Here is a 26,072-nt window from a genome sequence, read left to right as displayed (position 1 = left end):
GAGGTATTGAATGTTAAGTATGTTTGAAGAACAGCAAAGAGGCCCCGGGTGATAGGAGGGAAGTGGTTGGAGATTAGGAAACTAAGAAATTAGGGGGCTAGATCATCTAGAGCTTCACAGGCTATAACGGGATGTTTGGATTATGGGCAGTTATGGATTATTGGGGAGTTCCAAGCAGAGGAAAGACATAATATGATTTATATCATTTACTTTTCTTAAAGATGATTTACTTTTCTTAAAGCTGCTTTGTGGCTTGCAGGGGGGCTCAAGTGAAAGTAGGCAGAGCAGGAAGCTATTACATAGTCTGGGTAAGAGAATATGGTGGTTTGGTAGAGGTGGCAGTGATGAGAACTGGCGTATTTTGAAGTATATTTTGAAGGTAGATCCCGTAGGATTTTTGGGTGGATTTGAAGTGTTTGACATGGTGTACAGGAAGAAAAGAGGAGAGCCTTTTCTCCCCTCCCCTGGAGCAACTGATTGAATGATTTGATTCAATGAAATGGAAAGAAGACAGGAAGGAAAAACTTTGAGGAGACAACTGGTGGAAATCCATCAATTTTGGATATGTTAAATTTAGATATCCCAAGGAGGTATGGAATAGGAAGCTGGATAAAGAAGCCTGAGGGTCATGGGGGAGGGCAGAGCTAATGATCTGTATTTTGGAATCATTATCCAAAAAGTGGGATTTAAAGCCATAGAAGTGGATGAGATTAGAGAGTGAAAAGAAAGAAAGGAGGAATGTTAAAGCCTCAACATTTAGAGGTTGGAAAGAGGAGGAGCCAGTGAAGGAGACTGAGAATCTGTAGTGATGTTGGAAGAAAACAGGAATGTGGTGTCAAGTTAAAAGTCAAGTTCTGTTAGAAGTCCATTTTAAGGAGGGAGTGAGCTCTGCATCAAATGTCTCTAGGAGGTCAAGTAAGGACAGCAATGATAATTGACTATTGGGGTCAATACAAGAACCATACAAGAGTGCTCACAGAAGCGCTGTTTATTTTTAGCAAAATATTGGAAGCGTTCCCAAATGTCTATCAATAGGAGAATGAGTAAACACACTGTGCTATGTTTGCACAGTGGAATTTTATTCTGCTGAAAAATGAATGAGCTAGAGTCATGTGGATGAATCCCACAAACACGGTAGTGAGGAAAAAAGTTGAGGAATATGAGCAGTTGAATACCACTTACAGAGTTTAAAGTATGCAGAACAAACATTGCTTAGAGGAGCCTACATAGTCAAAGTATAAAGAAATACATGAAAATAAAACAGGAAATTTAGGATACTAGTTATTTTACGAGTGGGAGAAGAGAAAGTGATTCAGGAGGGTAGGCACAGGAGATATTCAGCAATATTGGTAATATTTTGCTTTTTAAGCTGGGTGGTAGGTACACAGATTATCACTGAATTATTTATACTTTTTGCATAGTGTAAATATTGCCTAAGAAATTCTAAATGAAAAGAAAAACAGTAATTTAACCATTGAATTTGTCAATATGGAAGTCATTTGTGACTAGGACAAAAGAATTTTCAGTGAAGCATTTATTGGGCAAGCTGATTGAAGTGGATTTGAGAGTGAAAGGAAAGGGGAAAGTGAAAATAATAAAGAGATGACTCTGGAGTTTTGCTTACAAAGGGGGCAGAAAAATGGAGTGGTCGCTGGAGGGGGTGTCAGATAAAGGAGGGTTTGATTGACAGAGTGACTCCAGATGTAAAGTTTGCTAAGGCCAAGCAAAGTATGAAATTAAAATATAGTTTGTGCTTAATTATCTATCCTTAGCAGATAATCCAAAGCCCCTGGTTTGCCTTTGGTGTTTTGGCATTTGACTATTGGTGTTCATTAGCATCTTCACCAGAGGAGAAAGAACTCAAATCAGTCCCTTTGGATACTGGTGGAAATAATTTAGTAAAAGCCTCGGTTGGGGAGGAGTCGGAAACAACTCATTTAAATGAGGTTTGGGATTAGTTGTGGGATTAATACAGCTAGAGCATTCAATAAAAACATCACACAGAATATGCAAATTAGTTCAGGTGTTTTAGAGTGTATGGTCTCTGGAATTAGGAAGGTTGTTCAAAATGGTATGCAAAGCCCACTTACAACCATAACTTAACGAGAAAATTTCATGATGAAGGTGGGTTTGGGGAGGCTTTTAATATAATTGTTATTCTGCATGTAAGATCTGTTGCCATTAAGGAACGGGCATAGTGTTGTGATGGTGGTTATTGTTTTTCTAGTAGCTGGTGAGGATTTATAAAGATCCTTCCACCTTTCTCTTGAGGCTCATTTAGATCAAGGATACCTACTAGCAAGATAGTGATTCTAATAACAAAATATGAAGTATACTGAATATAGTTTACAGAGAAATCTATTGTGGGCCATGAACTGTTGGAGGCATTATGGCTGATTTCATCAGACTCTTAACAGCCTTCACGCGGAGTAGGTTTCATCTCCATCTGACAGATGAGGAAACTGAAGGAGAACAGAGTTCCATAGGCAGTGAGTTCTAGGACTGGGATCAGAACGCTGAATGTCTAATTCCAAAGCCTGGGTCCTCTCCATCGTTCGGTAGCCTTGATTAGGCCCTGGACATGGTCTGTTTAACCCCCTCTACAGGGCTGCCGTTGCTGACTAAGAGGCCAGTCTTCTTGCTTCCCGGTGTTTTGTGTTGCTACTGACCATGAGACAATATGGGTACGAATGACCGCTGTAGGAAATAGAGCAGTACGTCAGTTGGCTCTTTTGAAGGTCTGCAGTGAATTGGGAATAAAACCATGACCGCACATTTTGAGGCCTTTTACTTTGTAGAACATCCTGTGTTTCCAAAACATCCACAGTGACTGTTGTTCTATATTATTTAAATGAGCAAGTGCCCTAGTTTTAGGAGGAAGAGATTTGTTTTTTTCATCAAATTTATTGCACATCTGTTTAAAGAATGTGGCAACAGTATGCATAAATCTCCAATCAAAATATTACAGAACAAGCCAATTTTATCATATTAAAAATGTATGGCCAGACACAATGTGCTGAAAATATGAAATTACCACGTGGTGCCTTTTCTGCTCTGCGTGTATTGGGCTGTTTATCCCCAAATTAAATCTTGGGCAAAAATATACCAGACGAAAAGGAGTTAAAATTGGCCCTGAACAATTATACTGATGTTATAAAAGTATGTCTGTATAATATGCCAACACTGCAGATATATTTTTTATAGCAGTAGAATTTTTGTAATATCTTAAAGAGATTTTGAAACATTCAAATTATATATGCCATTACATATAATGATGTTTTATGGATATTGGATAATATTATAATATAGATGAATTTTAAAATTCCTTTACTAGAAAATCTTCAAATGTTTTCTAAGTAACAAGAAATCTCCCTTTGGAGGATTTCTAGTACTAATTGGTATTTTGTATCTTTTGGGTAAGATCAGCAAATCAGTGAAGATCCAGCTGGACTTTTACATAAGCAGGCTAAAACCTTCAGGTTTCAAGATAGGGATATCATCTTTTTTCATTAGGTTTTTAATTTTAATTCCAGTCTAGTTAACATACAGTGTTGTATTAGATGTGCAGTAGGGATATCATCTTTACCTTCTCTCATGGAATAGCATTACGACCATGGCCATCACACACGTATCTAGACTTATGGTCTTCTGGTCACAAGTACACTATTAGTCATCTCCTGTACATTTCATTCTCAAAGTGGCTTTATGAGATGATCCTTATTAGCCCATTTTATAGATGGAGAAGCTGAGGTGTGGAAAGTTAATTAATTTGCTCTAGACTAGACACCAAGATCTCTGCCTTTTAGAAGCTTACATATCTGTAACATTTGATGATTTACAGCTTTATTTCAGCTGTATCATCCTGGATGGTTCTCATAACAGCTCTGCTCTAGTTGGGGCAGCTAAGGCATGCCCCTCAGAAAAGCCAAGTGGCTCTCTTGAGGTCACCAGTGGTGAAGCCTGGCCTTTGGATTACTGACTATAGTTTTCTGCCAAACCTCACAGAAAACTTCACTGTAGAAAGAAAGCCCTTTATTGACTGGGTCTGTGATCAGCTTCAGGGGAGATATGATGACAGAGATGGGGAGTGGGAGTGGGAGTCGGGAAAGGCTCAGAGAAAAACACTCTGTGCAGATTTTCTCCACCAGCCAGTCTCCATGGCCTTATGGCTGATTCCTATGAAGAGAGATTGCAAGCAGAAAGTGAAATGTGGATTTCACACAAACCCTCTGTGAAATGTTGGGAATACCCAAAAGCTCTCTTTTAGGATTACAAATTTGGATCATGGTTCCGTGGAGTATGTTGGGAGAGGGGAAGCTGAGGAAGCAGCTCAGAGTGGTACAGGTAGAGGAAGTCTTGGGGTGGGATCACACAGGAGAAATGGCTCTATCCCTGGGGGAAGTGTCAGCACGTGGTGTACGTGGCCAACACTGGGGCAGGACTGGGGCAGGACCAGGCACTGGCTGCACCATGTGGTGTCGTGGTATCCCTGGCTTCTTCCAGGGAAAGCCGGGAAAACTTTGGGGATGCATGGCACTGAGCTGGCTGTACAACAGTAATTCAGGACACACACACACCCACCCACCCATGCACACACCCACCCATGCACACACCCCTGCCTTTGGAGGAAGAGAAAAGTATGGTGTGTTTGAGACATGGGTGGGAAGTGAGATCAGGGTGATTAGAGGATACTAAAAATGGACAGGAGCAGAGGAGGAGAAGACCAGAGAGGTGTGGGGTGGGTTGGGGGAGGTTCTGGAATATGAGTCTCAGATGGGTAAAGTTACTTTGCTAGGCAATGGGCGTCACTTGACAATTTGTGAGCAGAGTAGTAGAGTAATCAAAGCTCAGCCTTAGGCAAATGATTTAGGAAATGAGGTACTAGATGTTTTAGGGTGGGAAGAATATTAGAATAGGAAGATACTGGTTAGGAGTCTTTTGATAATACAGGGATACCCCATTTAGCACAGGGCATGGGTTTCTGAAAATGGGAGTGCTAACTGAATTGATTCTACAAAGACTCAATATAGCGTGTCAGCCAAAGAGTGATTCAAGTAATGGATTATGGAGTATAAGATGCATGGGGAGTGGGGAGGAGTTGAGAGATTAGCAAGGTCTGTGAACTGGAAGTCCCAGTGAGGGGGAGGAACTGGTATAATGGGAGTCCCTGCCTGAGGAGCTGGACGGATGGCATGCTGTGTGATTATAGGGTATACTCTTTGGAAATAAAAGAGTTTCTGGTGAAGATAAGAAACTAGATAGAGAAGTTCTTGGGAGGTTAGAAAGTCAAAGAACTACTCAGGAGTCAGGGTGTTTGGGGCTGGTCAAGATGGCGGCAGACTTGGGGGAGGTCCTGCAGATTTCAGTGAATGAAGCACAGTGCCCATGAGGGCAGTGGATGACCAAGCTGAGGACTGCTCAGCTGCCACAGGGAAGAGAGCCGGGCTGGATTATGTAAGAGGGTGGAATGATGGTGGTCTGGGACTTGCTGGTTACAGGGTTTTGGACCTGGCTGCCAGTCTTGAATAGCATGGGGTGTTGGATAAACAGGAAGCCTCCACTTGAGATGGCTACAGGGGAAGTACGTTCTCAGGGGACAAGCATGTCAAGATAATGGAGTAAACGGACATTCGGTGAATTTGAGGGTGCAAGGGAATTTAAGGAATGGAACTTCCAGAGACGTAGCGCAAGGATTTAGGAGAAATGGGAGTGCCAGAAGTTGGATCAGGGGAGAAGAAACACCCAGTTGCTTGGAAATAAGAGAAGAGGATGAACCATCATAAGGGCCTCAACTGAGGAAGGTAGAGTCATATGGCTGCATGTTTGCCAAGGCAAGAGGTCCTGACAGTCTGCTGGGGGTGAGGTGCAGCTCAGCCCCCAGGACTCATCTGTGGCCTGAACGGGAGGCCCGGTCTCTGGGCAGCAACAGGGTGGACAAGGCATTCAACAGGCTGGCATGCTCTGGGTGCAGAGACCAAGCTGGGTGGGCGACATGCTGTGAACATTTGAGGCAGAATACCAGGCCCCGAGATGTGGGGCTTGGCTCTGACAGGGTCATTTCGCTAAAATAAATAAATAAATCAAATAAACAAACAGTCAGTCAGTCCGTGTCACATCCATGCACGGAACCTCTCCCTTCTTCCTAAAGTGAAAGTACTGTACCATAGTTTACAAGCCCCCCCTAAAACACCTGGCTCCTGCCTCCCTCTTGACACTTCTGTCTTGCTTCTTCCTTCACAAGATGTGTTTCAAACATCCTCAGATGCTTATAATTTCCTGAACGTTTTCTGCAGCTTCTGATGGGAATTCTTTCCTTCCTACACCCCTTCCTGTCTCCACTGCATGCTTACAGCCCTGCAGCCTCCACTTAGAAGATTTCTGCTCAGGAATCTCCTCTGCTAGGAGACTTCTCCTGACCACCTTATGTTGGAGGAGATACCTCATCTCTCCTAGATCCTCTGTTATTATCAGTACACTCTTCTTACCTTGGCCACATAACGTGGTCGATCTCCTTTTTATAGAAAGCCTCAACTGACAGCTCTTGACTCTGAGAAACTTTTGAGCAAGACTCATGTCTTATTCACCTTCACATCCTCAGCATCTTTCATGATTCCTGGCACATAGAAGGGTCTCAGTATGTTCTCAGAGAATGACTGAGATAGCAGGAGCTGAATTAGGTTAGCCCTGGGAGGAATCAAACGAAGGAATGAATTCCAGAGCCATCTTGATAGAGAATTGACAAGAATTAGCAAAATGTTTAGTGTGTGTGTGTGCGCGCGCGCGCGTGTGTGCGCGTGCGCGTGCATGTGCGCACACACTTGTGAGTTTAGTGGAGGAGAAAAGAAGGTCCAAGGCCTGGGTCATGGGTAAAACTGCCGTACCATTAGCAGAAACAAGGAACACGGTGGAGACACAAGGTTGGGAACAAAACTGATGAGTTCAGGGTTGAGGCTCAGGTAGGGCACACAGATGTCGAAGAGTAGCCGGGGGTGGAGGGTGATACATGCAAAGTAATGAAAATCAGGGGAGAGGAGAGACAAAAGGAGGTGGCTAATAGTGTTGTGACAGGGGAGCAGTCACTGGGTTTTCACACTCTTTTCTACAGGCATTTAGTAGAGCAGAATACTTGTTATTATCCTTCTTAACACATGAATGCCACCGATGGACATAGGCTTTTTTTTTTTAGCATAAAACATAATAATCTCTGTTACCACCTCTTGACCTCCCAACAATTTTATGGGGTAGATATTAGCCCCATTTTGCAGTTGAAAATGAAACATAGGGTGATTACAGTCTTGGTAGGAGCAGAATAGACAGCAGAGTGGTTCTCCCAATTTCTAGCTGTTGCTCACTCCCCCAGACCACCCTCCATCCCCTCAGAGGGTGGGAGACCTGCCCTGCCCTCCCCGCAGCTCCTGTCATGGAGAGAAGCCCTCTGGCAGTCTGCCACTCTGGTGGCATGTGGCCATTTGTAACCTCGAGGCCAACAGCTTCACAGTTTCATCCTTGAGTTCCGTCAGACCCTTGGAAGGGGTGCCATCTACTCCCCATAATTTATTTGTTTCTAAATTTGTCAATTGGGTCTAAAGCACCTCGTGCTTTACCACCACATTTTCTTTTTCCCTAATTTCTAGGTTCTGAGAGACAATTTGTGGATAAGACTTTCTTTAGCATATTTTTCAGTAAGCTACTTTGTAAGTATAGTCAGGGTTTATGTAGGACCAAGACTGAATTTATATTGGCTTAAAACTCAGAATATTTTATCTGATGCAGTTTATATCCAGATAGGAAGTGGGGAGAAATATTCCTCTTCTGTCAAAGGTTGTGGTTGAGGGTGGGGATTGTGTAGAAATAGCAGTGGTCTCTTACTCATGTGTGATGTTTACCCCCTTTACTCATCAGCTCTATTATCCCCATCCTTCTACTGAAACTATTTTGAAAATCTACAAATGATCTCTTGAATATCAAACCTAAATGGCTGGGCTGGTATCTCTTTTGTTGGAGTTGTCTGTGACATTTGACACTTTTTCTTTTTTTTAGGCCAAAATCCTAGGATTCATCCTTGATTCTTCTTTCCCTCTTGTTTCCATTATGTTGATGATCACCTGGTTTTTTTTTTTTTGTTGTTTGTTTGTTTGTTTGGCTTGTTAATATGGTGAGTTGCATCGATTGATTTTTGAATGTTAAATCAACATTGCATTCCAGGAAAAAATTCGATCTGGTCATAATGTATTATCCTTTCTAAATATTGTTGATTTGTTAAAATTTTGTTTAGAAATATAGCAGCTATATTCATGGGGATATTGGTCTGTTTTCTAGTGATGCTTTGTTTGGGGTATCAGAATAACATTGGCCTCAGAGCCTGAATCGAGAAGTATTTCCTCCTCTGCAATTTTTTGGAGGAAATTTGTTTTAGAATTGATATTATTTCTTTCTTCAGTGTTTTTTAGAATGTACCAGTGGAGTTATCTGAGCCTGGAATTTTCTTTGTGGGTAGGTTTTCAAGTACAAATTCAGTTTCTTTAAAAAAAAAAGGTCTATTCACTGTTGAATCACAGATCTGTACCTCTGAAACAAATAATACATTATATGTTAAAAAAAAAAAGATAGCAGGAGGGGAAAATGAAGGGGGGGAAATTGGAGGGGGAGATGAACCATGAGAGACGATGGACTCTGAAAAACAAACTGAGTGTTCTAGAGGGGAGAGGGGTGGGAGGATGGGTTAGCCTGATGATGGGTATTAAAGAAGGCATGTTCTGCATGGAGTACTGGGTGTTATACGCAAATAATGAATCATGGAACACTACATCAAAAACTAATGATGTAATGTATGATGATTAACATAACAATAAAAAATAAGTCTGTTCAGGCTACATGTTTATTTATTGCCTTATCATTTTTTATTCTATTGAATTCTACGTATTTACACTTGAGTGAGATTCATAGTTTGTGTCTTTCAAGATATTTGCCCATTTTTATCTAACTAGTTGAATTTATAGGCATTATACAGATGTTGATGATAATCTTATTATCCTTTTGTTATCTGTATAATCTATAATGATGTCACCTCTTATACCCAATATGGCAGTTAGTGTTTTCTCTTTTTTTTTTCCTGATCAGTGTTACTAGAGCTTTATCAATGTTATTGATTTTTTTTTTCAAAGAACCAGCTTTTGGTTTCATTGCTTTTTTTCTATTGTTTTCCTGTTTCCTATTTCATTGATTCCTGTTTTGATTTTTATCATTTACTTTCTTCTTACTTTGGGCTTAATTTGGTCTTTTCTTTCTAGTTTATTAAATTCAAAGCTGAGGTCATTGATTTATGACTTTTTTCCTTTTCTAATATAGGTGTTTGTTTAGTGCTATAAATATCCCCTTAAGTACTATATTAGCAGCATCCCACAAATTCTGGTATGTTGTGTTTTCATTTCCATTCTGTTCAATATTCTAATTTCCCTTTTAATTTCTTATTTGACCCATGGGTTGCTTAGACCTGTGTTATTTAGTATCCAAATGTTTGGGGTATATTTTCCATATATCTTTCTGTTATTGATTTGTAATTTAATTCCATTGTGGTCATGGAACATACTTTGTATGATTTGAATCCCTTTAAATTTATTGCGACTTATATTATGGTCCCGAATGCTTTTTTAAAATCAGAGGAATTAAACTTTGGGGGTCACATTTGTGATAGTCAGCCAGCAATGCCCTTGTTAGCAATTTACTGCTTTTCAGTGGGCAACATCCAAATGGGCTACTTCTCATAAAACTCCCTTTGCTTCCTCGCTTCATCTCTCCAGTCCTTTATATCTCTCAACCTAGGACTCTTCTAGAGTAAGCATGAAATTCGCTTGCCTTATTTGATAGAGTGGGAGGGAGAGGTGTGGAGTTAGGCTGCATAAAGTCAGAAGAGAGGGAGACAGGGCAAATAAAGAAGTAATCCAAGGAGGGATGAGCTGTGGCTATAAAGAGACATTTTATTCTTTGGTTCATAAACTGACTCTGAAGGCAATTTCAAAGATGTTTTGAGCAATGGCAACATTACTGGATGAAGAATTTTAGCCTTAGAGATTACTTTAAATGACAGTACCTTTTTGGATGTATGAATTCTTGAGTGCTTTAGAAAAAAATTAATCATTACTTTTAGCTAAATATGTAATTATTTTAGTGAACATTCCAAACTCATTGCTGTACAAGCATGAAGCAATTTTTCTTTCTCTGATCACTGCTTTTGACCATATTGTCCAACTTTCCTCTCTTAGAATGATATAGATGTTTTCCTGTAGCTTTTTGGCCACTTTCAGTTACTAAGGTCCAGTAAAGTCTTATTTAATTTGCTAGTCCCATTTCTTGGACTGACCATTTCCTGGAGGGATCTACTGTGAGGAAGAGGAAGGGCCCTTTTCAGCATTCATTTTATTGTCTAATGTGTTGGAAAGAGGACCAAGATCAACAGACAGACACACATCTCCTTTTCAACTATTGCTTACCATCCTGCTCAGCCAAGTGAAATTATTTTGGTGACAATGGCAGAGAGAGCCCCAAAGGATCAATTACAGAAACTGGGTGAGCCTGCATACAGGGGAAGGCTGACATCACGTGGCCCATGTGAACATTTGCCTATGCAGCGGACTTGATCTGCACTTAGGTAGAGTTAGCCCAGGTAACTTGGAAGGTCTTTTCTTTCGTCCTACAGGAACCTCTCACATCCTTGGCATCACCATGGAGGGTTAGTCAACTGAACTTCTACTCCTCTCTCTGCCTTGCTGTCTCCCTCTCATTCATTTTTCACTTGGTCAAATAGGCATCAAATCTGTTACATAAGCAGATAATTTAGCAGAGGAAAAGAGGCCATTCTCCCTTTTTTGCTAGTATCCTCAGTCTCTAAAAATACTTCTCTTTGAGTCCCCATTTCTGGCTTGGAGGATGATAGGAACATAAGATGGAAGTGGGGAGAAAATAGTGTACTCCTTCCTTTAATGTTGTCAGGGTGTGCTACATTCTGATGGTAACAAACTCCCCTAAGCCTTGGGAGCTAAAGACAACACAGAAAAAATCTTGTTTGAGTTACTTGTCCATTGCTAGTTGGTACGGATGTTTATCATTGCTGAATAGAAGCTACCCTCTGAATGGTGCTGGCTGCTGTGTCAGAGGTGGGGAAAACAAGCTCTGGGAGGCCCCACACCGGCCATTTTCCACTCTGACCTAGAAGTGACATATAATCTACAACTAGTCCCATGGTCCTATCTTGACCAAAGGGTCAGGGCCTGCAACCATGCTGTATGCCCCAAAGGGAGAAGCAGCAGAAATGTTCCATTGATAGCACAAGTAACCACCATGTTAGTCTCCATGCCATGGTTCCCAGTGGTTCTCTCTGTTCCCACACTTCCCTGCATGGTCAGCTGCTTTCATAGACAGTTGGGACGTGGGGGTGGCATATAGGTGGCTGAGGCAAATGGTTAAGGAATGCAAAATCTTATTCTACATATTGTTACACAGATATTCATGCAACACGTTCATATGCATGAGTGACTACTGTTCTCACAAGGCAACGTTCAAGACTAATTACAGGAATGGAAAAACTTGGGTTTGTAGATTCATTATCTAACTCAACACTGGGCATATTTGAATGCAGTTTCCATTATACATTATAGGTATTCCATTATCTATTATAGGTGTTTGAAAGAAGTTTTGTGGAAAACAATGTGGCCGAGGCTATAGGGATGAGGTAGAGAAGATTCAGTTTATACATTTTAAGACCCAGGTATGTTTCACATAGAATAAGGGTCAGTGTGAATCCAGTGGCTGAGGTGAGCCTATAAAATTTGATGACATAGCAGTTTAAGAAACCTGAAATCCTTTTTACTTTTAAAATACCTGACTGGTAAATAATATGATTGCAACATCTATACTTGTGACAGGGATTTCTATTGAGAAAAGTGGATAAAAACAAAAGTTAGTAAGCAGCCGGTGAAAAATCCTGAAGCCTTTTAAAATTCTGTGTCCTAAACAAGGGTGCTGTGCACCTTCTGATTTGTTGTAGTTAAAATAAAACCATCATTCCATTTTCCCCTGCCAGACATCTCATACTTTGGATGTTTTTGTTACAGGACATTCTGTCCTCAGAAAGGTGGACCCCCTCCACACCACTGCAGCCCACACTCGTTCCTCCCCTCTTTGAACCATTGTACTTGGGGTCATTGCCACACAGCTGTTCCCTCTATGAGCCTCAGTGGCTGAGCTCGGTGGTGATTTGAGGGCAGGGGACCACACTGCGTTTGAAACACTACAGTGCAAGGATCTCATGGATATCAGAACAAGTGAAGGACAAAAGAGGATCTGTTGGGAGAGTTTGGGGGCTAAGAGGATTGCCAAACAGATCTATGGTCTACTCACCAAAGCAGATTTTAGTTATAAGACAGACATTTCAGTAACATTTTAGTTTTCGGTGGGAGTGGGAGAGTGATATGTTGATTTTGGCATCTGGGCCTTAGACACATGGATTTACCAGGCTGCGGAAGTCGGCTCAGGGAAGATAGGTGTGGGGGAGGAGAAACAGAACAAACCTTAATCTCTTACAATTCCTATATTATACGGTGTTTCAGCAAATATTTTGCAAAAGGATTTTCTGGATGAACTTCAAACTGTAAGAGGTTTACTTGGTGGCTAAAGAGCTGTGTGAATGATTTTATTTTATTTTTTTAAGGAAATGAACATTGTTTCAGCTGACATTTAAACCTCTATTCTCTTCTACTAGCCTGTCACATTGCTTCATATGTTTTGGTCAGAGATGCTTCCCAGAAGAAGAAAATGGTATTTATAGGATTGTAGGACTATAATATGGAATCCTGGTATCTGTCATTTTCTGCTTATATAAGAATTCTAATAATAGGACCCTGACCAGCTTCTGCCTCTTTTTCCAGATTTGGTAGCTCCCATGGAAGTAGCAATTTAAAAAACTAGTAGAGTTTCAGTAAGAATAACTCTACCTAGAGATCATTTCAACTCTATCTTCTCTTCCTGCCTGGAGTCTGAGACATTAAACCCACAGGTTGTCTGAGACGGTTTTTATTCTTTATTCTATTCTCTTGCTCACTAAAGTACACTGGAATTTTTCAGGCCACATAACAAGATTTTTGGATCTGTAAACAAAGTCTTCATAACAAAGAGTCCTTTAATGCAGCAAACTATGGCCCATGAGCTAAATCCTGCCCACCACCTGTTTTGGTAAATAAAGGTTATTTGGGACACAGCCATACTTGTTCTTGTACATACTCTCTGTGACTGCTTTCTTTTTTTTTTTTCTTTTTTATCTGTGGCTGCTTTCTTGTTACAGTGGCAGAGTTGAGTACATATGTGTTCTTATAAAACGTTTATTTTTGTTTTGTATGCATGTAGTTTTAGTTTTTGAAAGAAGTATACGTCTTACCTTATGTATCTCATCATATTTCTGACTTTTCCACTAAGAACTATGCTTGGTATGTATATAAATATCTGTTGCATCTAATACAGCATGATAGAACATAGTGCGCATCTCCACATTTGACGTACGCTCCCAGTGGTGGATGGCCAAGATTAGGCCATTGTGTTTAGCCTACTAGGTTGTCACCTGTACCATTCCAGGAGTTGCCATTTGCACAGACTACAAATAACCCTTACGGCAAATATCTTGAACACATCCCCTTTTGGACTTATGTGAAAATTTCTTTTAACTATATAATCTAGGAGGAGACATCCTAGGTCATAAGGTATGTACATTTAGTTTGTGTGGATAGTGCAAGACTGTTTCCCCTGAAAATGCCAATTCCAATATACCTGCATTCCCTGCTTCAAGGCTGGGCATTATCCAGTTTTCTAATTTTTGCTATTCTAATTGCTATAGAGTGAAATCTCAATGTTTTAATTTGCATTTTTCTGACTACTGATGACTTTGAGCATCTCTTGATATGCTTCTCAGGTTTTGGATTTCCTCTTTATGAATTGTGTGTTTATATTAGTTGCCCATTTTTCTAATGGAGATGCTCTCATTGATGTTAATTTATAGTCATTCTAGATTCTAGATATTAATTTTGTACAGATTTAAACCTTGAAAATGTCTATCTTCTAACTAACTTTGTGGTGTCATTCAATGCATAGAAATGATAAATTTTGTTGCTATAAAATTCATTGAGTTATTATTTTAGGACTTACCCTTGGAAATTTTATTTAGAAAGTTCTACACTCTTGCATCACAGTGATATTCAACTGTATTTCTTCTATGTGGTATTAATCAGGGATACAGTTTTATTTTACTCTAGTGAATCAATTTCTGCCAAATGACTAAATAATTCTTTCTTCAATGATTTATAGTACTAATTTACTCTATATTTCTATCATGTCATAGATCTCTGAGTTTTCATTTCCTTTGGTCTATTTACCTGTTTTGTGTAATACCATAGGGAATTTTTTTTTAACTTTTAAGATTTACTCTCTTAGCAACTTTCAAATATGCAGGATAGTAATATTAAGCGTCGTCACTATGCTGTACATAGGGCATTTAAAAAACTATTATAACTATTTTGCAAAGAAAGCCCCCCCCCGCCATTTAGTCATTTCTTTTCATGATGACATAGCTATCAGTAGAGTTATTTTTCCATATCCATGTTACAGTAGGATTATTGTGCTTCACAGAAATTTGACTTAAGATTTCAATTCAGTTGCCTTAATTTGTATATTAATTCAGAGGTAACATCTTTAAACTATCCTATCCAAAAGCATGGAATCTCTTCATTTATTTGTTGCATGCATGTTGTCCTCTTTCATGTCCTTTGAATTTTACATTTTCTTTACAGAGGTCTTCATATATTTTTGGTGAAGTTAACTTCTAGATACTTTGGTAGTCGTTTACTGATAGTATTTTCCTCTTTTTATTATTTATTTTTTAAAAACTTTTAAGATTTTATTTAGTTGAGAGAGAGAGAGAGAGAAAGGGCATGAGCAGGGGGAGTGGCAGGCAGAGGGAGAGGGAGAAGCAGGCTCCCCGCTGAACAGGGAGCCTGATGTGGGGCTGGATCCCAGGGCCCTGGGATCATGACCTGAGCTGAAGGCAGACATTTAACCGCCTGAGCCACCAAGGCTCCCTCCTCTTTTTATTTTTTTAAAAAAATTTAAATTTTATTATTTTTAAAAAATTTATTTGAGATAGATTGAACAGGGGGAGGGGCAGAGGGAGAGAGAGAGGCAGAGAAGCAGACTCCCTGCTGAGCGTAGAGCCCAGATGTGATGTGAAGCTTGATCCCAGGATCCTGAGATCATGACCTGATCCAAAACCAAGAGTCAGAGGCTTAACTGACTGAGCCACCCAGGCACCTTGTATTTTCCTCTTTTTAAAATGAAATTTTCTAAGTGGTTTTACTAGTATAGAGAAATTATTTTGATTTTTTTATGTTGATATTGCATTTGGCAGCTGTTAATTGTGTTGGTTCTTCTAGGTAGATTATTAATCACATCTGCATAGAAGACAGTTTAAATATTTGCATTCCAATCCTTATAACTCTTATTTTCTTTCACTTCTTTTGTAACTGACCTCTATCCTAAGTTAAAATAGTAGTGATGATGGAATGCATTATCACAGGTGTCAAACCTTACCAACTGCTCTTTCTGTATCAGTTCATTATTATATAATTATTACATAATTTATTGATAAACTTAATTTATATATAGTTTTTAATTTTTTAAAGATTTCATTTATTTATTTGACACAGAGAGAGCACAAGCAGGGGGAGTGACAGGCAGAGGGAGAAGCAGACCCCTGCTGAGCAGGGAACCCATTGCGGGGGCTCCATCCCAGGACCCTGGGATCATGACCTGAGCTGAAAGCAGATGCTTAACCGACTGAACCACCCAGGTGCCCCAATAATTTATATGTAGTTTTATTATTATTCTTCATTCTGAATGTGGTAAAATATGCTGTTCGATTTTTGATACATTCATGGATAACATCAGCTTGACACACATGCACACACGCCATTGTTGATTCTGTTAGGTACTATTTTAGTATCTTTGCATCTAAATTTATAAGTGAAATAGTTCTATAATTGTCTCTTCTTATACTGTATCTGGTTTTAGAATCAAGATCATATTTTTCTCATAAGGTAAATTAGGTGGGTTTTCTTTTTCTGTTTAGTTGTTTTTAAACAGTGTTTTAAAATTAGAGTACATCACTCCTTGAGAATTTTGTAGAATTCTCCAAAAAATGGTGAGTTTGGGGGCAGGAAAATCACAAATACCCTCTCTAGCTCTTTAAAATACTTGTTGGTCTCTTTAAGCTACCAAAGTCTTATTGTTATAAATTTTGGCATTTAAAATTTTCTTTTATTTTATCATATATATTCACTTTACAGCTATTTTTCTTTTTTCTTTTTTTTTACAGCTATTTTTCTTCATTCCTTCCTTTTCATCCTTTTTCATGGGGAAGGCATGCAACTTTTTTCTTTTTCTTTTTCTTTTTTTTTGACCAGTATTGTCAGAGATCTTTATATTTTATTTTTATTAGGAAACAAGCAAAATATCTTTTAAATTTGTTACTCTTTTGTTGTTGTGTGTGTTCTCCATATCATTGATTTTTGCCCTTGCTGTTTCTACTTTCTTTTTATTTCTTTGGGTTTGCTCTAAGGCTCTTTCTCCAACTTAGTTGCATGCTTAGCTAATTTATTTCTAACTTTTCTTGTTTCCTGATAATTTATTTAAAACTATAAACTTTTCTCTAAGCACGGACTTACTCACGTCCCACAGATTTTGACAGGTGGTGTTTTAATTATGCAGTCTTGAATATTTCTTAATTACCTTATCTTTTCCTGTTTAACCTAAGAAATGTTTAATAAAATGTGATTTCATTTCCAAATGTTACTTAAATTGTCCCTTTGTAGATAATTTCAATTTCTATTTCATTATTGTTGAAGAACATAGTCTGTTTGATGTCGCTCTTTAGTAATTTATTGAGATTGCTTTAATGATCTATATGTGGTCTACGTTTGTAACTGTGGTGTGATAAGAACTGTATTTCTATTTACTGGGGCAGAATTTCCATATATATTCTTTATATGCTTGCTAGAATTTACTAATTATGTTATTTAGGTTTTTTATATCTGTGCTGTTTTCTTCTGTTCGGTATATTGGCTTCTAATATATCTACCACAACTACAATTGTTGATTAATTTCTTTCTTCCTGTAGTTTACAGGACTGTTCCTTTATATACTTGAAGCTGTATTCAATGCATACATGTTTATGTTGGCTATACCTTTTTTATTTCCTTCCCCCTTTTATGAACTAGTGATGTTCTTTGTTCCTTTCAAAATTATTTAGCTTTAAATTCCATCTTGTCCAGATAATATGATCACTACTAAGCTTTCTTTTGGTTCCATATTTTACTAATACATCTTTTCTATCCTTTTATTTCTAATATATCTGTGTATTTTAAAGTCTGTATCTTGTAGCCAATATATTGTTGGATTAAAAAATCAGACAGGTTCTACATTTCAATTAATGCATTAATTTGTATTCTAATTACTATTGTTAGAATTTAATTCTATCATCTTATTAATTTTTTCTACTTACTGTCCTTTTGTTTATTTTACTCCCTGCTTTTCATTGGATTTATTGATATACTTCTAATTTTGATTTTGTGATGGTTGCTCTTAAGACCCAAATTTCTATTTATTTATCCCTATTGATTTTTTAAATTTTTATTGTTATGTTAATCACCGTATATTACATCATTTGTTTTGGTGTAGTGTTCCATGATTCATTGTTTGTTCATAACACCCAGTGCTCCATGCAGAATGTGCCCTCTTTAATACCCATCACCAGGCTAACCCATCCCCCTACCCTCCTCCCCTCTAGAACCCTCAGTTTGTTTTTCAGAGTCCATCATCTCTCCTGGTTCATCTCCCCCTCTGACTTACTCCCCTTAATTCTTCCTCTCCTGCTATCTTCTTCTTTTTCTTTGATTTTTAAAGCCTTTCTTCTCCCTCCCTCCCTTTCTCTTTCTTCTTTCTCTCTCTCTCCCCCCACTAGTAACACAAATATATTGGCATGCTCTTACATCCTTCAGTATCTTAACCTCCCTACCTCCTAGGTTGTTGTTAGGATCAATTGTGATAATATGTGAAAATACCTAGCACAGATTTGGTATCTGAGAACTTTCTTTTCCTTTCCCCTTTCAAAGAAGAGGTTTCTCTATTGTCCCCAAGCTAATGTCTATAACTGAAAGTTTTTTTCTGTTAAAATAATCAGTATCAAGGTATTTATTGATCTCCTATGTGTTATAGTACCTGGAAGATAGGAAGTGGCATGTATGCATGGCGTCTGAAGAACAGTACCTCTGTGCTGTTATTTGAATATGATGGGAATTTTTTGTAGTAGTCCAGATGACTTGACATATCTAAAGCATAAATGTGAAGACATGGAAGACACAGACATGGAGCTTTAATTCCTCTTTCTCTTAGTTCTTGAGTCTTCCCCTGCTCCCTCAACAATGGTTAGGTAAAATCTCCTTTAGAATCTCTCATAATGGCATCTAATGATAGTTGAAATTTAAAGCTAAATTACTGAGCTATATGTTATCTATTTTGATAAATACATCTTATATGGGAGATGTCTAGAGTAAGTTTCTTCTGCTTATAGCCAAAGAATCCTAATTGATACAGGCATTCTGATACCACATATTGCATTTTATAGCACAAACTGTTTTGAGGTTTCTAACACAGGTTAGAATCCTCACTCTTACTCATTGTAATAGCTCCTTGGAGCCTTTTCAGTAACAAGATGCTAATTTAGTAATAGGTTTTAATTAAGAAATAACTATGAGTATTTGTGACTATTTTCCCTGTTATAGATGTTTCAGAAGCATTAATTATTTACTTCTTTATAACGGTCCTGAAAGGTAGATGCATAATCCCAGTAATTCAGATGGAGAAACTGAGGATCAGAGTGGTTAACTCATGCAGTCAGACTAGTATGTGATAGAGGGAGGACTTGAACCTGTCTGTGCTGATGATGGTACTGTTCTTTTTCCATGGTACCACAGCTGCTCCAACATTGCTTCAGAAAACTTAGGGGAGAAAACCTCATACACTTCTGAATCCTCACTCATTTTATTTCAGCCCACTGACAGGGGCTCACTTAGACAACCTATCCAGGACTCACAGGTGGCTGAAAGGTCAGCATCCCTCAAACTCATTTCACCTGTGATTCAAAAATCATATTGAAAAATCTGATCTCCTGAGAGATGAAATGCTGGTGAGTTATTGCATTTCTTGGTTTTCTTATTTAAAAATAATTAATCTTGTCCATAGTCCCTCATCTCTTTTTCTTTCCCTAGTGTCGAGGTGGTGGACTGGGCTGGGTGCCAGGGGAAGGAACTAGGCAGGGAGGCAGGTCCAGCTTTGCTCTTACTGGCGGTGAAGGCAGTTAATAGCTTAGGGAGGAGGGGCTCCCTTGCGGAACTTTGCTGCTACCACTGCCTCTGAGGCTGCAGGGGGTAGGGTTGGGGCATGCTGCAGCCATGCCTTGGATTCGGGGGGAGAGGATTTTGGGACAAAGGAAAGCAAGAGTCCTCCTTCTTTCTCTTTATTACCAATGGTTCAAAAAGGTACATGAAAGAGGAGGAGATTATAATGGGGAAAAGTGGACAACACAGCCCAGAGCCCATGCCCAGCTTGTCAGGGCATTCCCATCTGTTCCAGGTAGGCTGATGCCTTCTGTCCCTGACTCTTGCACCTAAAGAAAATCTCTCTTATGAGATGCAGAATCTCCCAAGAACCAAAGAGTGCAGTACATATTCCTGAAAGTCACAGTGACGGGTGGGAATGTGGCCAAATGTCCCACACTATTCATTCATCATTCCATGTAACAGGCTGCTGCTGTGCAGGGTTCCTGTGGGCCAACTTGTCCCAGCCAGCTCCTTAGCATCCTGACTTCCTTCAGGGAGCTGGCAGTTTTACCTTGACTGACCTTGGGCTGGGGTGGTGGAGAGTTTCCAAGAAGTGGATCAACTTTGTCAGAAGACCTGCCTAATGTTTTATTTTTTGCTACATGTACAAAGTGAGCTCATTTCATTTTCCAAATAACTTTACTTAAAGGTAGGTACAATTTTCCCTATTTTACAGAATCAAAAATTGAGGTCTAGGAAGTTAAATAAATTCTCTAAGACTGCACAACTAGTAAGTGATGGGGTGGGATTCAAACTCGTGTGGTTCCTTATTTTTGGTGACATTGATCCCTCTCAGCTGTGCTATTTACTCTGGTTGAGAAGACAGCCCCTCCCTTGCCCTTTAGAAATGTGATTTATGATGATAGTGATGAACAAGGGTGGTGATCATTCCAGGAAGAATGAATAAACCTTCCATTGGAAGCGTTTGGGTTTTGTTTGAATTTCATCTTGTCTGAGTTACAGAAATTAATGAGCTACTAGATCTGGACCTGGTGTGCTTTGATAAAAGGACTTATTTTTAGTGCCTTAGCATTTAAAAGGATCTGTTATAATTTCATGCTTAAATAACACTAAATAAGGGTCTGTGCTTGTCTAGCATAATTGGAAGAAGGGAAGGAAAAGGGAAACAGTTACTTTCAAACAAATGGTATGAAAGCACCTTGGGAGAAACTTGAAGATAGAGAAACCCCCAAACAAAACAAACACCGTGGGTTTAATTATCTTCCTTGGAGAGCATTTCCTACCGGCCAGAGATGGCCTTCAAGAGCAGGAGGACCCACAGGCTAGGCTGGAGCCCTATGGGGTAGCAATGGGAATTAGCTGCCGAGGGCAGGGTTGCCTCAGTTAAAGAGTGATCTTATCCATCAAACAACCTCCTTGAGTTGCCTGAGGAGAGGGGAGGACACACAGGAGCGGGTTTCCCTCCCGTCTCTAACTCTCTCAGGGATGATTTCTTGACTTGTCCTTTTGCCTTTATCACTACCGCCTTCCTGGCCTCTGCGACCACCTGTCTCAGTGCCCCACCCAACGGGGCAAAGTTGGCTGAAATAAAGAAGTATGGGACAGGGTAGAGCCAATGGCATAGTAAAAGGACTGCTCTCTCAGGACTTTGGATCAGCCCACAGTCACTGAGTCGATTTCCTTCTCTCTAATTGCTTTCCTCTGCCTGGGAGCCTCTTAGCGGCGGATCCCCGGACGCTCAGCACGTTTTGGCCTCGCCCCGTTTGTAGCCACGCCCCTCTCCGCTCAACCTGCACCCAGTCCTACCTCCTGCCAGCCTTTTTCTCCCACAGTAAAATTTTGCTCTCTTTGTTCATTTGCATTTCTGCTGACTGCAAGGATCAGTTTAATTTCATGGGTGTCATTTCCTTCAAGAAATCTCTCTCTGAGCAGCGGCCCATCGAATCCCCGATAAAACATATTTTCCTACAGTAATGATTTTATGGACCCATAAGTCATGAATTTATTATGATCTCAACCCCTGTTGCTGATTGCTGTAAAATGCAAAGTAATTAACAGCGAGCGGCAGCAGTTATTCCCACCTGGTAACGTGTTCCTTCGTTCGCTGATGGGTTTGATTAAAGTAATGACTAAAGAGTGAAGCCCGGCTATAAAATATTAGCATGATTAATGCTGTATCCTAAATAAGAAACAAAACTAATGGGCACGGTCTGAGAAATTTAAAAAAAAATACACAATCTTTCCCTTTCCACCCTCTCCCCTTTTAAGCGATTGTTCCGGCTCATTTAGAACATGTCTTCTTTCCCATTAAATAATGTATGGATTCCAAGGCCAGGGGCTGGCTAGCAGAGCATGTCACACAGTTTCCATAACATCTTAAATGCTGGTGTTAATTTTTCCCCCTTCCTCTTGGATTTGCAGAATGGAGCTTTGATGACAATATACTTTGAGCTAGAGCCGAAGTAGCTGCTGCAGGGCCCCTTTCATCCCTCCATGGGGCTTGGGTCTTCATGTTCCACACGGGGCATGAGTGAAGAGGCTCTGGTAACTTTGCTCCTTTGGTGGACCAGCTGGAACTGGGAGAAAGTTGTGGGGTGAGAGTAAAGGGTTAGTAAAACCAACCTCAACCAGAGAGGGATGATCAAAGTTGCTGACCTTCAACTTCACCTTTCACAATGTCAGGAAAAACTTGTTTCTAGTGTGATTCTGGTCCGGTGACAAAAAATTCATAAAAATGCTGAGGGTGCTGCTTAAACACTTCATCATCCTTATTCTGGTTGCTGCGAAGACGTACAATTTTCTAAAAACCCCGCCTTCCCTGGAAGGCGAGGTTGGAGGCCCTCTTGGCTGTAGGTATGGAGGCAGTCAGTCTTGTATGTGGCACTCAGAGTGTCTTGCCCTCTCATCTCTGAGGGCACCCCACACTCCAGAGAGCCAAGAGGCTGTACATGGGTGTGGCCCTCCTGGAGTAAGCTGTCGGCAGCTAGAGACAGGCAGGGGCTGGGCCAGGCGGGAGGAGGTGGCCTGCCGAGGAGGTCATGGACATACGGGAGAGATGTGCCTTTGCCTACCCCTGCCCCATCCAGTGGCCCCAGAATTAAGTTCCCAATGACCTCTGTAGGCTGGGACAGAAGGAGACAGAGGGAGATAAATCAGGATTTGCAGGAGTATGTGGGTAGGAGGAGAATCTTCCAGTCTTTGGCTCTGGAAAGATTTAGGAGGGCCTTTTTTATGAGAGGGTTGTTTGGCCAAGGGTTGGAAGACCGGGGCTATGAGAAGACAATCTCATTTCATTAATTTATTATCGGGCACCTACTGTACACCAGGCACAGGGATATAGTCTCTGCCATTAAGAAACTTCCTGGCTACAGACTCAAAGGGAAGAGGACAGAGAAAATCTCACTGACAAAGGACAGGAGTAAAAGGAGAAATGGGAGTCCTGGGAAGGGCCTCTTGGCCATCATGGCCTTGGGGAGGGGACTGGGTGAGCGGGTAGAGAGAGACTGTCACCCTGCTACATAGGAGACAAGTGGCTCTCAGAGGTGATACACTTTGTGAATTTGGAAGGCAAGAGACCACTCTCATGGGAGCATTGGGCATCATTATTCTGTCTCATGGCCATGAAGAGCAGAGAGAACAGTGCCCTCAATCTACATTTTTCCTTGTTTCAGGAGAGCCCAAAGCATTTCAAAATGCAACAAGGTCCCTGTGGAGGAAAAGATGAGACATGTATGGGACCATCTTAAGAACTCAGGGTCCTAATTATGAAGAAAGAAATGACTGGTCCAGAGCCTCTCTTAGTGAGGGGTGAGACCCTATTAACCAGTCAGTGCCCATTTGCATAGTGGATTGTGTTTCACATGCCAAGTTTATGGAGGCTGTGCTTCCACACTGATGGGCCACCTGACTGTGTTTGGGCAAACTACAAACAATGGCAATTTTCACAGCTCTCCTGTCAGTCCCTGGAATGTCACCTGTGCCGACCTGGGACAGTATCCAGCAGAAAGACATCAGGTTTTTCCTGTAGCAGAAAGACAGCTGCTTTCCAGGGTTGAGGTATTCTTGCATTTTCCTAATCAAGGATGAAGCAGTGATGAGGTGAGGTTGTGGGTCAGGTGAGAGGAAATCTGTAAAAATATTATTTTAATTTTCTTCTTCCCTTCTTAATAAATGAAAAAAAATACCCTTGTTGCATGAGGTTTCAGAAAAAAAAAATATAGTAAACACAGGCCTTTCTGTCTTGATTCCTCCAGGCTTTGCTCCTCACAGGAGTAGATGAAGGAAAAGTTATTGGGATCGAGGTGCTGGTACCAGGAAGATAAATGCAAAGCCCTCCCTCTCTCCACCGCTGAGCAGGTCAAAAAATGATTGCGTTGGGCGTGAAGGATTTATGTCTGCCGTGAGTCAGTCAGAGTATCGGGGTAAATCAAGGCTGACATTTTTAGCATCTGGGAAAAAAAAAAGCAATTGCTTTTTATGTCTACATTTTGCTCGGCTAATCAAGGTACGGAAGAGACAGTCTGCCTGGGGAAACTTTTCCACTTTTTATTATTTAGGTAGGGTTTGGTTTTCCCCATAGAACCACGGAGAAGGTCTATAAAAGCTTCAGTTCAGAGTCGGAGAAGAAAGGGAAGGGCCCTCCCTGTCAAATTTGATTTGGATAGATAAGTCGACTGAGGAAGGGGATCTGGGGTGGAGCTGGACATGGAGGTCATCTGAGCCATCTTAGAAGCAAGGGGATGCATGGGCATCTTTGTGAAAAATTTCTCCTCTCCATAGGTCTCCTGTAGGACCTCTGATACAACTGCACCATTAGGGAGAAACTACTGCGGTTTGATGCTTTTGATTAAACTGACCAGCTATTAATTGACTACTAATCGGTCCTTTAACTGAAGGCAGCAGCAAAATAAGTAGATCACTTAAAACTGTTGAACTAGCTGATGTATATTGACATAGTTCAGGATCAAGCCACAGTTAATGTGTACGAGGGGAAAAGAAAAATGAGTAAACTTGCTAGTGATATTTCTTTTTAGCCTTCCATTTCCAAGGCTAATTATCGGTTTATCTAAGTGCTTTGCCTTAGTAAATGAGGATGTATTTGAATTTCAGAAGTCTTCTATTTTGCACCAGGGACTAGATTCAGCAAATATACTTTCATGGGCTAACGTATAGTAATCATGATAGCTAATTTTTTTTTTTGAGGGGGAGGGGATCTGCCATCTCCTTAAATCTCCAGTGCATCAGGAGATAGTTATGATCTCTTTTACGGATAGGGAAACATGAGGCTTGGGGAATATACTCCAGGTGTATACTCCAGTACTAATATACTCAAGTTTCTCTCCCTCTTAGAGATATGCTCCAGGTTATATCCAGCTCTTCCTAAATGGTAGGAGCTAGAGAAATTCTTTGAAAAGAGGCAATTCTGCCTTCACAGTTTTCATTCCTAACTTCTATGCCTGCCGATTCAGATTTAACCAAAGCAGAGATGCCCAGTTATTCTAACAATATTGGGAACAAGAGGTTCAACAGAAATGGATTTCATGAATGACCAGATTTTTCTTTTCATGGCCCTGAAATAGCTTGGGAACCAGCCACTGGTCCTGGAAGTGTGTACTTAGGATGATAATAATAGCTAAGACGTATCACCTCCTTGCCATGTGCCAGACGCCATGTTAAGCGTTTCTTGTGTAATTATTCATAGAGGTCCCATTGAGCCTTAACAGGTGGGCCTGTTATGAACCCATGTTCCAGATGAGGAAGCTGAGGGCTGGAGAAGTTTAGAAACTTTCCCATGCATTTACTTAAGAAGTGACGGCCAGGAAAGGAGGTCAGTTGGATTGACCTGAGAGCTCCACACCGGTGAGAGTGCTATAAACAGCTCTGCCAGGCCAGAATGTGGTTTTGGTGAGACTAGTATTGGCAGTGGTTAGTTCTTTGCCTGCCTTCGTGTGTGTGTGTGTATGCGCACATGTGCCTACATCTTTGCTTTGTGATATCTGATATCAGAGATATCTGAGTTTTCTTTTAAAAATTTTAAACCCTTCCTTTATCTGCACATATTTAATTTTAAAAGAATGAAGTAGGAAGTAATCATCTGAGATCTCAGTCACTGCTTCCCTGCCCAGAGCCGGAGGATCCTTAGAAGTCCGTTAAGAGGGTGATGACCTTAAAGTTATCTTCAGTATATCAAAAAGCCAAACTAGAATTGATTTACTGATAATAAGGCATCAGGGGGTAACTCAAACACCAAGTTCATGGAATTATATTAACTCTGTGAGGTAATGTGGATTATTGTGCACTGATTGTTCTTTGATGAATAAAGATAAGGAAATAGAATGTTCTTTAGTAAAGATTGTCAGACAAAAACATTAAAAATAAGAAACCTTGTAGGGAGAAGGAAAAGGGGGTATTTGGTGATAGAAAGCCTGGGAGCCCCTGATACAAAGGTTTTTTTTTTTCTTTTTTGTTCACTCTAACTTGGCTATTTGTTGAAAATGTTAGCAAAATATCTTCAAAGCCCAATAATTTATGTAAAATGTTCTGCAAATACTAGTTTTTTTTTGTTTTTAATATTAACAGTAATAGTTATGGTAATGATCTTGCTTTGGAGCAGGTGATTTCAGGTAACAATTGTATCAA

General features: G+C 40.2%; 1 long non-coding RNA gene across 1 annotated transcript in view; it reads left to right on the top strand.

Moving 5' to 3' along the window:
- The first annotated feature begins 19,182 nt into the window (after positions 1-19,182).
- Positions 19,183-26,072, top strand: part of LOC141374012 (uncharacterized) — a 114,022-nt gene continuing 107,132 nt past the window's right edge. The window contains exons 1-3 of the long non-coding RNA XR_012380549.1: positions 19,183-19,279; positions 19,896-20,121; positions 23,687-23,937. This is a non-coding gene — a long non-coding RNA (uncharacterized lncRNA). The remainder of the gene's footprint in view (positions 19,280-19,895; positions 20,122-23,686; positions 23,938-26,072) is intronic.

The sequence above is a fragment of the Callorhinus ursinus genome, unplaced genomic scaffold (genome assembly GCF_003265705.2).
Source record: "Callorhinus ursinus isolate GAN/ISIS: 27379988/994484 unplaced genomic scaffold, GSC_fseal_2.0 scaffold13, whole genome shotgun sequence".
NCBI classification, from domain to species: domain Eukaryota; kingdom Metazoa; phylum Chordata; class Mammalia; order Carnivora; family Otariidae; genus Callorhinus; species Callorhinus ursinus.
This window is presented reverse-complemented; position numbering and strand designations above follow the sequence as displayed.